Source organism: Dipodomys merriami, unplaced genomic scaffold (genome assembly GCF_024711535.1).
Source record: "Dipodomys merriami isolate MVZ:Mamm:240054 unplaced genomic scaffold, mDipMer1.0.p SCAF_10, whole genome shotgun sequence".
NCBI classification, from domain to species: Eukaryota; Metazoa; Chordata; class Mammalia; order Rodentia; family Heteromyidae; genus Dipodomys; species Dipodomys merriami.
In genome coordinates this window covers 3040864-3054580 of record NW_027202271.1, presented here as the reverse complement: position 1 = coordinate 3054580, position 13717 = coordinate 3040864, and the positions used below count along the sequence as shown (strand labels likewise).

The window sequence follows — 13717 nt, the reverse complement described above, 5'->3', positions numbered from 1 at the left end:
AGCCCCAGGACTGGCAAAAACAACAACAACAACAAAAAACCCTCAATCTCATAGGTTACTGATGGCTCTCACCTATAATCCTAGCTATGCAGGAGGTTCAACATGGAGGACTGCAGCATGAAAGTTTGTGAGACTCTTTGTTTGGTTTGGTTTGGTTCCAGTCGTGGGGCCTGAACTCTGGGCCTGGGTGCTGTCCCTCAGCTCTTCAGTTCATGGCTAGCGCTCTACCACTTGAGCTACTGCACCACTTCCGGCTTTTTTCTTTTTGCTTATGTGGTGCTGAGGAATCGAACCCAGGGCCTCATGCATGCAAGGCAAGCGCTCTACCACTGAGCCACCTTTCCAGCCCTGTGAGACTCTTATCTACAATTAACAACCAAAATGCAGGAAGTGGAGCTGTGCCCCAAGTGGTAGAGTGCTTGCCTTTAGAAAAACAATAACTCAAGGAAAGCACCCATACTTTGAGTTCAAGCCTTAGGACTGGATCATATGCGTGCATGTGTGTGTGCGTGCGCGCGCACACACACACACACACAAATGTCCAAATGTCCACTACTCAAGGTGATTTACAGATTCCATGTAATCAGTATCAAAATACAAGGACATTCAAAGAACTAGAAAGCAATCCTAAAATTCTTATGGAACTAAAAAGATCCTAAGTAGTGAATTAAGGATTTTGGAGCTAATTAATGCTGTCTTTTTTTTTTAATTTTATTTTATTTTATTTTATTTGTGAACATACTGTACAGAGGAGTTACAATTACATGGGCAGGATAATGCGTACATTTCTTACCAAGCATTGCAGCCTCCTCCTTTGTTTACCCTTCACATCCCTTCCCAGCCTCCCCCCTCCCCCCAATCCCAATCCTTCTCCTTCCCCTCCCCTCCTCCCCCCCCCCCCCCCCGCCACCGACATTGTAAAGCTCATTTTGGACATGACAACTTGTACTTCTCATTGTTGCAACAGGTCCACCTGTATCCTTAAACAACTGGTTTTTCCCCATCTCCTCCACAAGTTATACTGACATCAAATATAGTGAAAGCAGGGGTTATACTGTGGGGGAGGTACATACAAAGCAACAAAGAGATAATCTTATAAATGCATTAGAAACACATGCATGAAAGAAAAAAACATTAAAATACACATCTAAGGGTTCATTTTCCTGACATCACATTATCTGACCTTTTCCGCTTGACTCATACATATACTAGATATTACAAATAAGGGAAACCATGGGACCTATGTTTCTTTGGGCCTGGCTTACTTCACTTAATATAATTTTTTCCAAGTTTTTCCATTTCCTAACAAATGGGGCAATGTCATTCTTTCTGATGGAGGCATAGAATTCCATTGTGTATATATACCACATTTTCTTGATCCATTCATCTACTGAGGGGCATCTGGGTTGGTTCCATATCTTAGCTATGGTAAATAATGCTGCAATAAACATAGTTGTGCTGGTAGCTTTAGTGTGGTCTTGTTTGTAAACATTTGGGTAAATGCCCAAAAGTGGGATTGCTGGGTCATAGGGGAGTTCTATGTGAAGTCTTTTGAGGAACCTCCATACTGCTTTCCAAAGTGGTTGAACAAGTGTCTTTTCATCTTAATAAAAGTTAATAGAAGATGGGACTTTCTGAAAACTCTAGAGGTGATAGAGGACATTCTTTGGATTGTAAAAATGTCATGAGTTGTTGAACTTCAGGAAAGTCAAGCTTCCCCTAGATAGCTGGGGTCCTAATGGCTCCTGATTTTCACCTGGATAGTTGGTTTTGCCCATGCATAACACTTTTATTAGGAATAAGTATCCACATTTAGTCTGCTTTGCCTATGTATAACAGTTTTGTTAAGGCTGTTAATGCTTGGTCTCCACCCTAAGCATGTGGTTGCTATCTTTAAAAACTTGGACAAGCTCTGTTTGGGGCTGCTAGTATTTGAGACAGAGTCTACCATGCAGTCTTTTGATAAAGAGTCCACCATGACCTTTTAATAAAGACTCCCAATTTGATCTTGCAAAATGTGGCTCTGTTGTGTACATTTGGAGGTCCCAGTGAGATCCCAGTGCCAAGAAGGGCATCTGGATTGCTTAAAGCCTCTGGAAGGTAGTCTTGATGATGCAGCTGCCAATGGATGGGAAGCCCCTAGGGGAGGCGCCCCCTGAAATGTTCCAGGGCCCTGGCATCTTTCTGCCACTCTATCAGTCTGGTCGTGGACACCAGATATGCCATCCAAAATCTTTTTGGAGTCACTCAAAAATCTTCTGGAATTAAGTTTCTATTTCTCTGTCCTATTTTCTGTTGGTATGTTTTTCTGGTATCTGTGGATAGATCCATTTGGAAATGGAAGAGGTAAGGGGAATAGACAAGCTCAAGACCTGCCCTTTTTCCCCCACACTGATCAGATGAGGAGGTTCTGATGCATTGAGTGGGAGTTGCTCACTTCACAGACTCTTACTGTAAAGAGATCTGCAGTGTCTGTGGTGGGAGATCTGTGGATCAAGGTCCACTCAGATTCCTCTCATACAGTAGGAGTTCTGAGTTTGGGGGGAGGCACTCATGGTGGGAAAGGCCTCAACTCAGTTGACCTTAGTTTCTGTGTTTGTCTTGGTCTTGATTCTCTTGTTCTGTTTGGTCTTGTGTATAGATGGGGGAACTCAGAGTCTGCTATGTGCTATGTCCCCTCTGCGAGGAAGCAGTCTAGAGTGGGAGGGCAGCTGAGGGCCTGGTTCAAACAAGTAGCTAATCTTAGCAGATTAAAAGTCATAATGTACTCCTGACTAAAATTGACATTGGTGAAAGACAGACCTTCAAATGGGCTAAGAGATTAGCTTCAGGTAACCCCTCTTCCCTTCCTCCAACTAAAGGTATTCTATGGTCAATTGATATGCTTACACAAGCAAGTCCTGGAGAAAAGAGGCAAGGCTAGAGTGCTTTATCATCTGTAAGAGTAAGATTGGCAAACTATCTCTTGCTACTGGAAAATGTATGGCCCATACTATGTTTGCACACTTTAAGATCTCTGTGCACACGTGTGTGTGTGTGTGTGTGTGTGTATGTGTGTGAACACAAGAAAATCTGGTATTTTAATGCATAAAGCTGTTTGTACTGTAATCAAGAATTACCCAGCTTAGCAAAAATGTAAAGTTAAAGGACTTAGGGTTTAGTTCCCCCACTGTTAAAATTTTGGGCTGTGTCAGAATTTGTGTATAAAGATATCACTGTTAAAGACACTGACTGTTCTGCCTATTTGTTTGGAACTGCTTTGGATTTTATCTCAGTCAGAGATCAGAAGGAAGAGACATGGAAAACAGGGTGGGCCTGTGGGCCTGTCTTTGGGGGTGAGGGGTGATCTGGCAAAGGTGCAGCTCAGCCGGCCCTCACATGGTGGGACAGTCCTAAGGCTTGAACTCAAAGTATGGGTGCTTTCCTTGAGTTATTGTTTTTCTAAAGGCAAGCACTCTACCACTTGGGGCACAGCTCCACTTCCTGCATTTTGGTTGTTAATTATAGATAAGAGTCTCACAGGGCTGGAAAGGTGGCTCAGTGGTAGAGCGCTTGCCTTGCATGCATGAGGCCCTAGTGGGGGCCCACACATGGTGGGGGAGAGGCTGAGCTGGGACAAAGGTGCTTCATCTAACCTGAAGGAGTCAGATGGGTATGTGCCCAATCTATAGGATGGACCTGGTGGCCCATCTTCATCCTGTCTTTTTTCTTGCAGACTGACACTAAAAACCTGATGGTAGGAGTGGGTGATGTGATTGGTATTTTTAAAACTGCCCCTTGGGATGTATTAAATTTATTTTAAAGCTTTAAAAGGAGGGTTAAAAAAAGGTTAATCTGTAATGTAATTTGACTTCTATGTTATTCTGTAATTAGATATATTTTGGTAAAAAGCAAACAGATGGAAGTGGTGCTGTGGCTCAAGTGGTAGAGCACTAGCCTTGAGCACAAAGAGGCTCAGGGACAGTGCCCAGGCCCCGAGTTCAAGTCCCACAACCTACAAACAAACAAAATCAAATTAGTAGTACCTGATTTGCCAGCAAGACACCCCAACACTTGGTCAATTAGACGAGGAGTCTTTATTGCCCAAGCCCGCAGAGTTTAGGAATGCAGCCCCGAAATGCAGACCTGCTGGGTCTGCATTTAAGAGTGTAAACCACACACAGATGGCATTTTTGCAATAAGCCAGAGCGAGCAAGCTGGGGGTACTGAAGGGAGAATTGCACGGTTATGCTTGGTTCCCCTCTCGCCCATTTCTCGGATGCTGCGGAGGTCAGGCTTGATTCCGCTTCTTCAGGTCACTGTGCCTTCTGCATCTCGCCTGCCTGGAGAGTTCCCATGGCCAATGCTGATTGTTTTACTACTACTTACTGAATTCCAGCAACCTGGTGTTTGACTTACTCATTTACTTCAAGCCTTTATCTTTGGAATTTTTCCTTTTAATGACTAGCCTTGAAAGGTTGTTTGTTTTCAACAGGGAGATCCTGCCTTTCAAGCTTGGCTCTATTCTTTTTTTTTTTTTTTTTGCTGGTTGTTTGGCCTGAACTCTGGGCCTGGGCACTGTCCCTCAGCTCTTCAGCTCAAGGCTAGAGCTCTACTACTTGAGCCACAGCACCACTTCTGGCATTTTCTGCTTATGTGGTGCTGAGGAATCCAACCCAGGGCCTCATGCATGCAAGGCAAGCATTCTACCACTGAGCCACCTTTCCAACCCTGGCTCTGTTCTTTTTTTTGGGGGGGGGGTGGTCTGGTCATGGGGCCTGAACTTGGCCTGGGCACTGTCCCTCAGCTCTTCAGCTCAAGGCTAGTGCTCTACCACTTGAGCCACAGCACCACTTCTGGCTTTTTTTTATTTTTGTTTATGTGGTGCTGAGGAATCGAACCCAGGGCCTCATGCATGCAAGGCAAGCGCTCTACCACTGAGCCACCTTCCCAGCCTCTGGCTCTGTTCTTTATAATCAATCATTTTGTTCTGTTTCTAATTTCACATTTTATATTCTTCATGGGGCGGGGAATGGGGGGACAGGACTCATCACATTCCCTCTTCCTATTTGGACATGTCGGAATCTTTGACATTTTTTTACCTCGTTTTCCTGGCAAAGCCTGAACCCTATCCTGGATATAGTGGGTGAAGCAATTAATAAGGCAGAGTCCTATTGTTAAAGCTAAAAGGAGGTCAGCAGATCTTGTTCTCTGTCCCTTCAGTTCTTTTATCCAAGGCCAAACTTTCCCTAATAACTCTAGATTGATTTACGTAAAAGCAACAAGTTTCCCCTAATGTCATAAAAAGGCTGCCTTGCTTCATGAGAAGGAAGGCCAGTCCCCAGAGATTTTGGAGAATTACCTCTGCCAATGAGTCTACCCGCTCTGCAACCTGGAGAGAGGGTCTTTAAATGCCCAATGTCTAAGACTAGCTCACTACTTGATTCTCTGAAATTTTATCTCCAACTATCAGAGTTGATGTTCCCAATGCTGCAGATCCTGCAATTCCTACTCACACCAGTAGCTGAACTAAAAGGAGGGGCTGCTCTACTAATCTAGCGTTTAGGTTGAAGTGGGCCCATCCTTCCCCCTCACCATACAGATAGATATGAAGAATAGTTTCACATCAGTGCATCAAGCTTTGACACTATGTATATCATAGCCAACTTTATTTCATACAAGCTTTACATATAAAATCCATTTTTAAGACATACTCATACCATTTGCTACATACTTAAACTTTCTGGGGTTTGTCTTCTCCATTTTCCACTCTGGAACAAACATTTAAGACAACCTTACTTTTCAAACCCTTTCCTATCCAGAAGAAACCAATTTGTGTTCCCAGTTCTTTTCCCAAGGCTTTCTTGGTAGAGCGCTAGCCTTGAGCAAAGAGCACCCAGGCCCAGTGTTCAAGCCCCACGACTGACATTAAATAAACAAACGAACAAAAAACTGGTACCAATCTAAAACAAAACAAGACAAGACAAAAACTGAAGGTTAGGTTGGGGCCTAATGGACCCCCAGCTCATCTGTATCAGAACTCCCAGCCACTCCCATTCAGTAAGCGGATCCAGAGTCTGCTGAGTGACTTCCACTCCCACCCAGAACTTCCCTACCTCAGGAAACAGAACAGAACACAGGACAGAGAAACAGAGACTTACTTTTGGAAAATGTCTAAGTTACCCCCAAATACTTTTCTCTGATGGCATGTCCCATGAGCTGCTGTTAGAGTGGTGGAAAGACCATGGGGCCCTGGAACGTCTTTGGGGGCGCCTCCCCTGCGGAGATTTCCATCCCCCAGTAGCCAACTAGCTAAGGACACCCACCAGTGGGCTCAAGGAACCCAGATGTCTGATCCATTTTAAACTGAAGGAAAGGGGGGGGGCCAAGAAGGCGACGGGACAGTAGGGAAACAGCTCTCTCCAACCAAAAAGAGAGTTCGAGTTCCAATGCTTAATTTTCCCAAGAGACTGCCGACAACAACAAAATGATGCACACCCAGAGAAAAACAGAAAAAAAAAGAAGGAAAGGAAGAATTTCAGAACAGAGAAGTGTGAAGACCCCTCCCCCAACCTTTACTGGCCGCGCAGAAGTGCACCAAGCTAAGGCCAGCCCGGCCCGGAGGGGCTGCCAGAGTCCCAGAGACACAGGGGGCTGCCTGCAGATCACCCATGCAGAAGCCGCCTGAGCCACCAGTGTCGGACCTGCTGATCGTGATGAACAGAGAAACCTCCGAGCTGGGAGCCTGCACAAAGATCCCACCCCCACCCATCACTCTCCAAGCAGAGGGGCTTCATCCCGCCAAAGCCACTTGGCCCCATGGTGGGAACTCCAGAACTACACAGGTTGCCCACAGAACGCCACAGCAAAAGACCTTCAAGGTACGGGTGCTCATCTGGACAGCGTAAACAGAGACAAACCCCAATGTTCAGAACCTGCCCAGAGACCCCTTCCCCACCCCTCAGCTGGAGGCCAGAGGCCCATCCCACAGCACCAATAAAGCATCAACAGCATCAACAAAGGCAGAGGCAGAGGAGAAACACGCAGAGCCACCACCACCTGGCCCAGCCCACAAACATCTCAACTCAACTCTGATTGCACAGCAACCAGTGACCTACATCACACAGAAACAACAACTAGCTCCAGGGTGAGTACTCCACTGGGGACAGCTTATCCCTCCTCAAGGGAGACCAGAGCTGGTGGGAACTCCCAGATCTTGACCCAGACCCTTATCCTAACTCCTGGACTACAGGACCCACTAAAATTGGGAACCATGTGAGTGTTCCACCAGCTTGTGGAGCACATCCAGCCAGCCAGGCTAGATCAAAAGCACCCCTGGAAGGGAGCTTAAACACCCAAGCCAGGAGCAGTGCCCGTGGGTCACAACAGCCAACAGTGGAAGAAACCCGAACTGTGTACTCCAGGCTGCATTACCCAGGCAGGATACACAGCAGCACAGGTGCAACTGGTGTGCCCCAGGCAGGGGACCTGGAGCCAGGACCAGGCCTGGAGATTCGGTGCCTGAGTAACACAACCAACTCCTCCTGATTGAAGACAGAAGCTGAGCATACGCCTCAGCAGAGGGGGGAAAACAGAGAACTGCACCACCTGGGAATTGTGCCTATGACAGCAAAATACCTGCGTGTCCAGGGCAAGAGAACCAGAAGCCCAAACCCTGCAAGAACCTGACCTGTATATCCCAGGCCGGGAATTGGGCAACTCAGGCCACAGCACCTGATAATAGTCAGGAACTCAGCCTGGTAAGTTGGCTCAGCAGTAGAGTGCTTGCCTTGTGTGCATGAAGCCCTGGATCTGAATTCTCAGCACCACATAAGCAGAAAGGGCCAGAAGTGGCGCTGTGGCTCAAATGGTAGGGCACTAGCCTTAAGCTGAAGAGCTGAGGGACAGTGCCCAGGCCCAGAGTTCAGGCCCACAACCAACCCCCCCCCCCCCCGCAAAAAAAATCAGGAGCCCATAGCAGACTCCAGCAACTGGAGGAGTACATCCAGCACACCTGATCTCACTAAGAGCACCAGTAGGGGTAAACAGAAGCAGTCTAGGTCTCTCAGTCCTTCTAAAGGTGGGAACTGCCAGTGATTTACAGCAGACTGTTGAGAGTCCTACGTGGGTCAGACCAGCAGCTGGAGGTTGGCCCCCAACAGAACTGAGACCAGGTACAGACTCTCTCCGCCAACCTAGAAACAGCAACCAAACAAAGACAGACACCTATTGACCAAAAAACAATTTCAGATTAGTCTCCAATAATTCCCATGTAAAAATTACAGAGAAAATCACAAGGTTTATCAACACCCAGGACAGAAAGCTACCCCCAAAATCCAGCAGCCAACAAAGGGAGAGCCCCAGTGGAAGCAAAGCAGGAATGGAAGACAAAAGCTACATCTGAAAGATGCTGGAGGCAATGACTCAAGAATTAAAGCAAGAAATAGACCTGAAATTTAAGGAACACAAGGATGAACTATCAAAAGAGATGCAGGATTTCAAACAGGAGGTGCAGCAAAAATAGAGGCAGTACACACCTCACTAAGAGGTGAGATTAGTACTTTGAGAACCAACATTGAATCCATAAATGAGTCCATTTTCTCCATGCAAACCACATTGGAAGCCATAGTTAACAGAGTGAACAAAATGGAATTTAGAGTGTCAGATACAGAAGGCAGAATGCACCAATTGGACCAAAAAGTCACAGATATGGAAAAATCACTTAAATTATGCCAAAGGGAAATCCAAGAGCAAGCAGACAGTGCCAAGAAATTTAACTTTTGTATAATTGGAGTGCACGAAGGTGAGGAATGTAACACCTAGTCAACAAGATTATCAATGAAAATTTCCCCCATCTTAAAAGAGAACATCTTACCTACATAAGAGAAGCATATAGAACACCTAACAAGCAGGATCCCAGGAGAAACACTTCTAGGCACATTATAGTAAAAATGATAGATCTGAATAATAAGGAAACAATCTTGCATGTAGCAAAAATGAAGAAGGGGCTATACTACAATGGGGAAAAAATTAGAATCACTGCAGATCTCTCCACACAGACACTGAATGAAGGAAAGCCTGGGAAAGTACAATCTGAGCCCTGAGAACCAAGAACTGCCAGCCCAGACTGATATATCAGCAAAGCTAGCATTCACATTAGATAGAGAAACTAAAATTATTAATAGTAAAGAAAAACTAAATGAATTCATAAACAATAAGCCAGCATTACAAAGAATACTAAGAGGGGGAACACAACCTGAAGAAAGCAACCAGGAACAGGGACCCACACCAGACAGGTATAAATAGAAGTCTAACATAGTAAGTACAGGAGGAAAGGAAAGAAGAAAAACTTAGGAAAACAAGGAATGACAGGAACCACAATGCATGTCTCTATAATAACCTTAAATATTAATGGACTTAATTCACCAATCAAAAGAAAAAGAACTGCAGATTGGATCAGAAAACAAGACCCATCCATCTGTTGCCTTCAGGAGACCCACCTCTCAGCCAAACATAAAACATACTCAGAGTGAAGGGTTGGAAAGGATCTACCAAGCAAATGCCGCTAGTAAGAAAGCAGGTGTAGCTATCCTGATATCTGACAAAATAAACTTTTCATTAAAATCAATACAAAAAGATAAGGAAGGACACTACATATTAATACAGGGAACAATCCAAGAGGAGGATATTACCATTATCAACTTATACTCCCCAAACATTGGCGCACCCAAATATGTTAAGCAAATACTCTCAAACTTACAGAATAAAATAGATCCCAATACGATAATACTAGGAGACTTTAACACCCTACTCTCACCAAAGGACAGGTCTACCAACCAGAGGATTGGCAAAGAAGCTACCAAAGTGAGGCCATATTTCAGGCAGAACTAACTGACATCTACTGAGTATTTCACCCTAAAAATGACACAGTATGCCTTCTTCTCAGCAGCTCATGGAACTTTCTCCAAAATAGACCATATCATAGTTCATGAAAGGAAGTTAAGCAAATACAAGGGGATTTCCATAATCCCCTGTATCCTTTCCCACCACAGTGGAATCAAGCTAGTTATCAATAACAAAACATACCGCAGAAATTACTCAGATACATGGAAATTGAACAGCACACTTCTAAGCAACACCTGTGTAACAGAAGAAATTAAAGAAGAAATTAAAAAGTTCCTACAATTCAATGAAAATGAATATACATCACAAAGAAACTTGTGGGACACAGCAAAAGCTGTCCTGAGGGGCAAATTTATCTCCCACAGTGCCCAAACCAAGAAAATAGAGACAGACCAAGTAAGTAATCTCATGTTGCAATTAAAACTGCTAGAAAAAAATTAAAAAATGGAACCTAACATTACTAGACAAAGCCAAATAATCAGAGTGGAAATTAATGAGATAGAGAATAGGAAAATTATAAAAAAAATTAATAACACAAAAAGCTGGTTCTTTGAAAAAAATTAATCAAATTGATGGACCTTTGGCAAGATTAATTAAGAAAAGAAGAGAGAAATCACAAATCAACAAGATTAGGGATGCCACAGGAAAAAAATCACAACAAATACCCAAGACATCCAAACAATTATAAAGAGTTAATTTCAAAAGTTATACTACCTGAGTCCGCGGGGGGCGGCGGCCCGCGCCCCTGCCCAGCGCTCCCCGCCCCTCCTCCCCGCGGGCCGCAGGCGGGGGCAGGCGCCGCCCGGCCGCCCGCGGCTCACGGCCGTGTCCCCGCCAGGTCGCCAGGCTCGGCGCTGCCGGTGTGGACGCGGACGTCGCTGGGACAGCCCCTCCCGCTGCTCGGCGGCGGCACCTGCCCGGCCGCTCCTCCGCTCGCCGCCCGCCCCGCCGCTCCGGACCCGGATTCCAGCGCCTCTTCCTCCCAGTCCCGGGCGAGCCGCGTTGGGTTTATGTCTTTATTTGACGAAAACGAGCTGTTGCGCAGCCATTGGTACCTGTATTGGGGAAACATAGCATACAAGCAAGAAGCTCACAGCCTCAGCGGCGAAAATTTTTTCATGTCAGAGACCGAGAACTCTTGCAGTCGTTTATGTCATCCCTTCTTCTCCAGACAGAAGATACCAAAAAGTTGCAATCAAAGATCTCTTCATCTTATTGATAAAGCCACTAATAAGCCAAAATGTCTGTCAACGTCAACCGCAGTGTGTCAGACCAGTTCTATCGCTACAAGATGCCCCGTCTGATTGCCAAGGTTGAGGGCAAAGGAAATGGAATCAAGACAGTTATAGTCAACATGGTTGACGTTGCAAAGGCGCTTAATCGGCCTCCAACGTATCCCACCAAATATTTTGGTTGTGAGCTGGGAGCACAGACCCAGTTTGATGTTAAGAATGACCGTTACATTGTCAATGGATCTCATGAGGCGAATAAGCTGCAAGACATGTTGGATGGATTCATTAAAAAATTTGTTCTCTGTCCAGAGTGTGAGAATCCTGAAACAGATCTGCATGTCAATCCAAAGAAGCAAACAATAGGTAATTCTTGTAAAGCCTGTGGCTATCGAGGCATGCTTGACACACATCATAAACTCTGCACATTCATTCTCAAAAACCCACCTGAGAATAGTGACAGTGGTACAGGAAAGAAAGAAAAAGAAAAGAAAAATAGAAAGGGCAAGGACAAGGAAAATGGCTCTGTATCCAGCAGTGAGACACCACCACCTCCACCACCAAATGAAATCAGTCCTCCTCCACATGCTGTGGAAGAAGAGGAAGATGATGATTGGGGAGAAGATACAACTGAGGAAGCTCAAAGGCGCAGAATGGATGAAATCAGTGACCATGCAAAAGTTCTGACACTCAGTGATGATTTAGAAAGAACCATAGAAGAGGGTGTCAATATCTTGTTCGATTTTGTTAAGAAAAAGAAAGAAGAGGGCATCATTGACTCATCTGACAAAGAAATAGTCGCCGAAGCAGAAAGACTAGATGTGAAAGCCATGGGTCCTCTTGTTTTGACTGAAGTTCTTTTTAATGAGAAGATTAGAGAACAAATTAAGAAATACAGGCGCCATTTCCTAAGACTTTGTCACAACAACAAAAAGGCACAGCGATACCTTCTTCATGGTTTGGAGTGTGTGGTAGCAATGCATCAAGCTCAGCTCATCTCCAAGATTCCACATATCTTGAAGGAGATGTATGATGCAGATCTTTTAGAAGAGGAGGTCATCATCAGCTGGTCAGAAAAGGCCTCTAAGAAATATGTCTCAAAAGAACTTGCCAAAGAGATTCGTGTCAAAGCAGAACCATTTATAAAATGGTTGAAGGAGGCAGAGGAAGAATATTCTGGTGGTGAAGAAGAAGATGAAGATGAAAACATTGAGGTGGTGTATTCGAAGACTGCCAGTGTACCAAAAGTTGAAACTGTGAAGTCTGACAACAAGGATGATGACATTGATATTGATGCCATTTAAAGGATGGATGCCACTTAGCTTAACAGTGTAATGCTGCAAAATTTCCTCCATTATCAGCCAGAAGTGCAACATGTATGTGCAAAAGCTAAATGGCTTAACATCATGCTACACTTTATACTAAAAATCTATTACTGTGAGTGGTCTGTGATTAAGCCCAATGAGACATCTAGGGAGTCCATACACACCAGTGAGCAGATGTAGTTTGCTTATTTATAACATGTTTCTTTTGGAAAACTAGTGGTGGACACATTTGGATCACATTTATACAGTTATAAATAAAGATTTGATTTTGTTCATCAGATTTTGGGCTCTTAATGGCTTATCCTGAAGTAACTGGCTCCTTTTAAAAATGTTATGCTATCATTTAACCTGATAGGTCCTTGGAGCCTGGTAATTGTTATGTGCTGAGACTGTATCAAAGTCTTCAGCAGAATATAAACACAAACTTGCTTGTTATGATCTTATTCAGCCATTAAGAAATAGAGAACTTTAAGTTTTATCTTTAGTTCCTTTGAATTGGCATCCTAAATCTTTTATACTAAGGTAATCTGATAATCAGATGGACAGTGCAACATCTTACTGAAGTAAAAATGACCTGCGTGTCCTTTTAAGAACAAGTTTTAAAGATTTGAACTTGTGATTTTTCAGTTCATGTATCCTTGCCCCAAATTGTTGTATTTGGAGTCATGTGCGTTGCACGTTGGATAAGCCAGGGAAATTATTAGGTAAATAAGTATTTTATGTGTATGTAGTGGTTGCTTTGTACTGAGAGAAAACTTAACTTTGAGGTGTAATTAAATAGTAAACTGATTTTATTTGGGAGAAACAGGAAAGAAGGTGCACTTAATCTTTAGCAATTTTTTTTCCAGCTTTTACCCCTAAATTATAATTTCAAAATGTTTAGACATACTGTATATTGTGTTGTGTTCTTTTTTCCCCCTGATATTATGGTTTATTTTTAATGCCTTTTACATTGGACATATAGCTGTGCTTTTTAGGTTTTTGTTGCTATCTTGCCAAAATAAGTGTTACTGTTGTTTCAAGCTTGATTTCCCCCACCCCCTCTCTGGGGGGAAAAACGACTTAACAAAAGTTAAAATCATACTTCCAAGTCAAAGCATATATTTTGGTGTGTGACTTGGGATATTTTTTACTTCACATTGAATATGGCTGGGCACCTGAAAAGTCTGGATGGCAGGTGGTACTAGGACAGCAGGTCCTGGCAGGCTCTCGGACATAACCAGATGAATTCCTTACCCTGTTAGCTGATGTTAACTCATTTGATAAGGGTTCTAACTATCC

At 44.0% G+C, this 13717-nt stretch overlaps 1 pseudogene across 1 annotated transcript; it reads left to right on the top strand.

Annotated features, from left to right (window-relative positions):
• The first annotated feature begins 10696 nt into the window (after positions 1–10696).
• On the top strand, positions 10697–13325 carry LOC138838953 (eukaryotic translation initiation factor 5 pseudogene; annotated as a pseudogene). Its single transcript, XR_011375803.1, has one exon. The product of XR_011375803.1 is annotated as a eukaryotic translation initiation factor 5 pseudogene (transcript).
• The last annotated feature ends 392 nt before the right edge of the window (positions 13326–13717 follow it).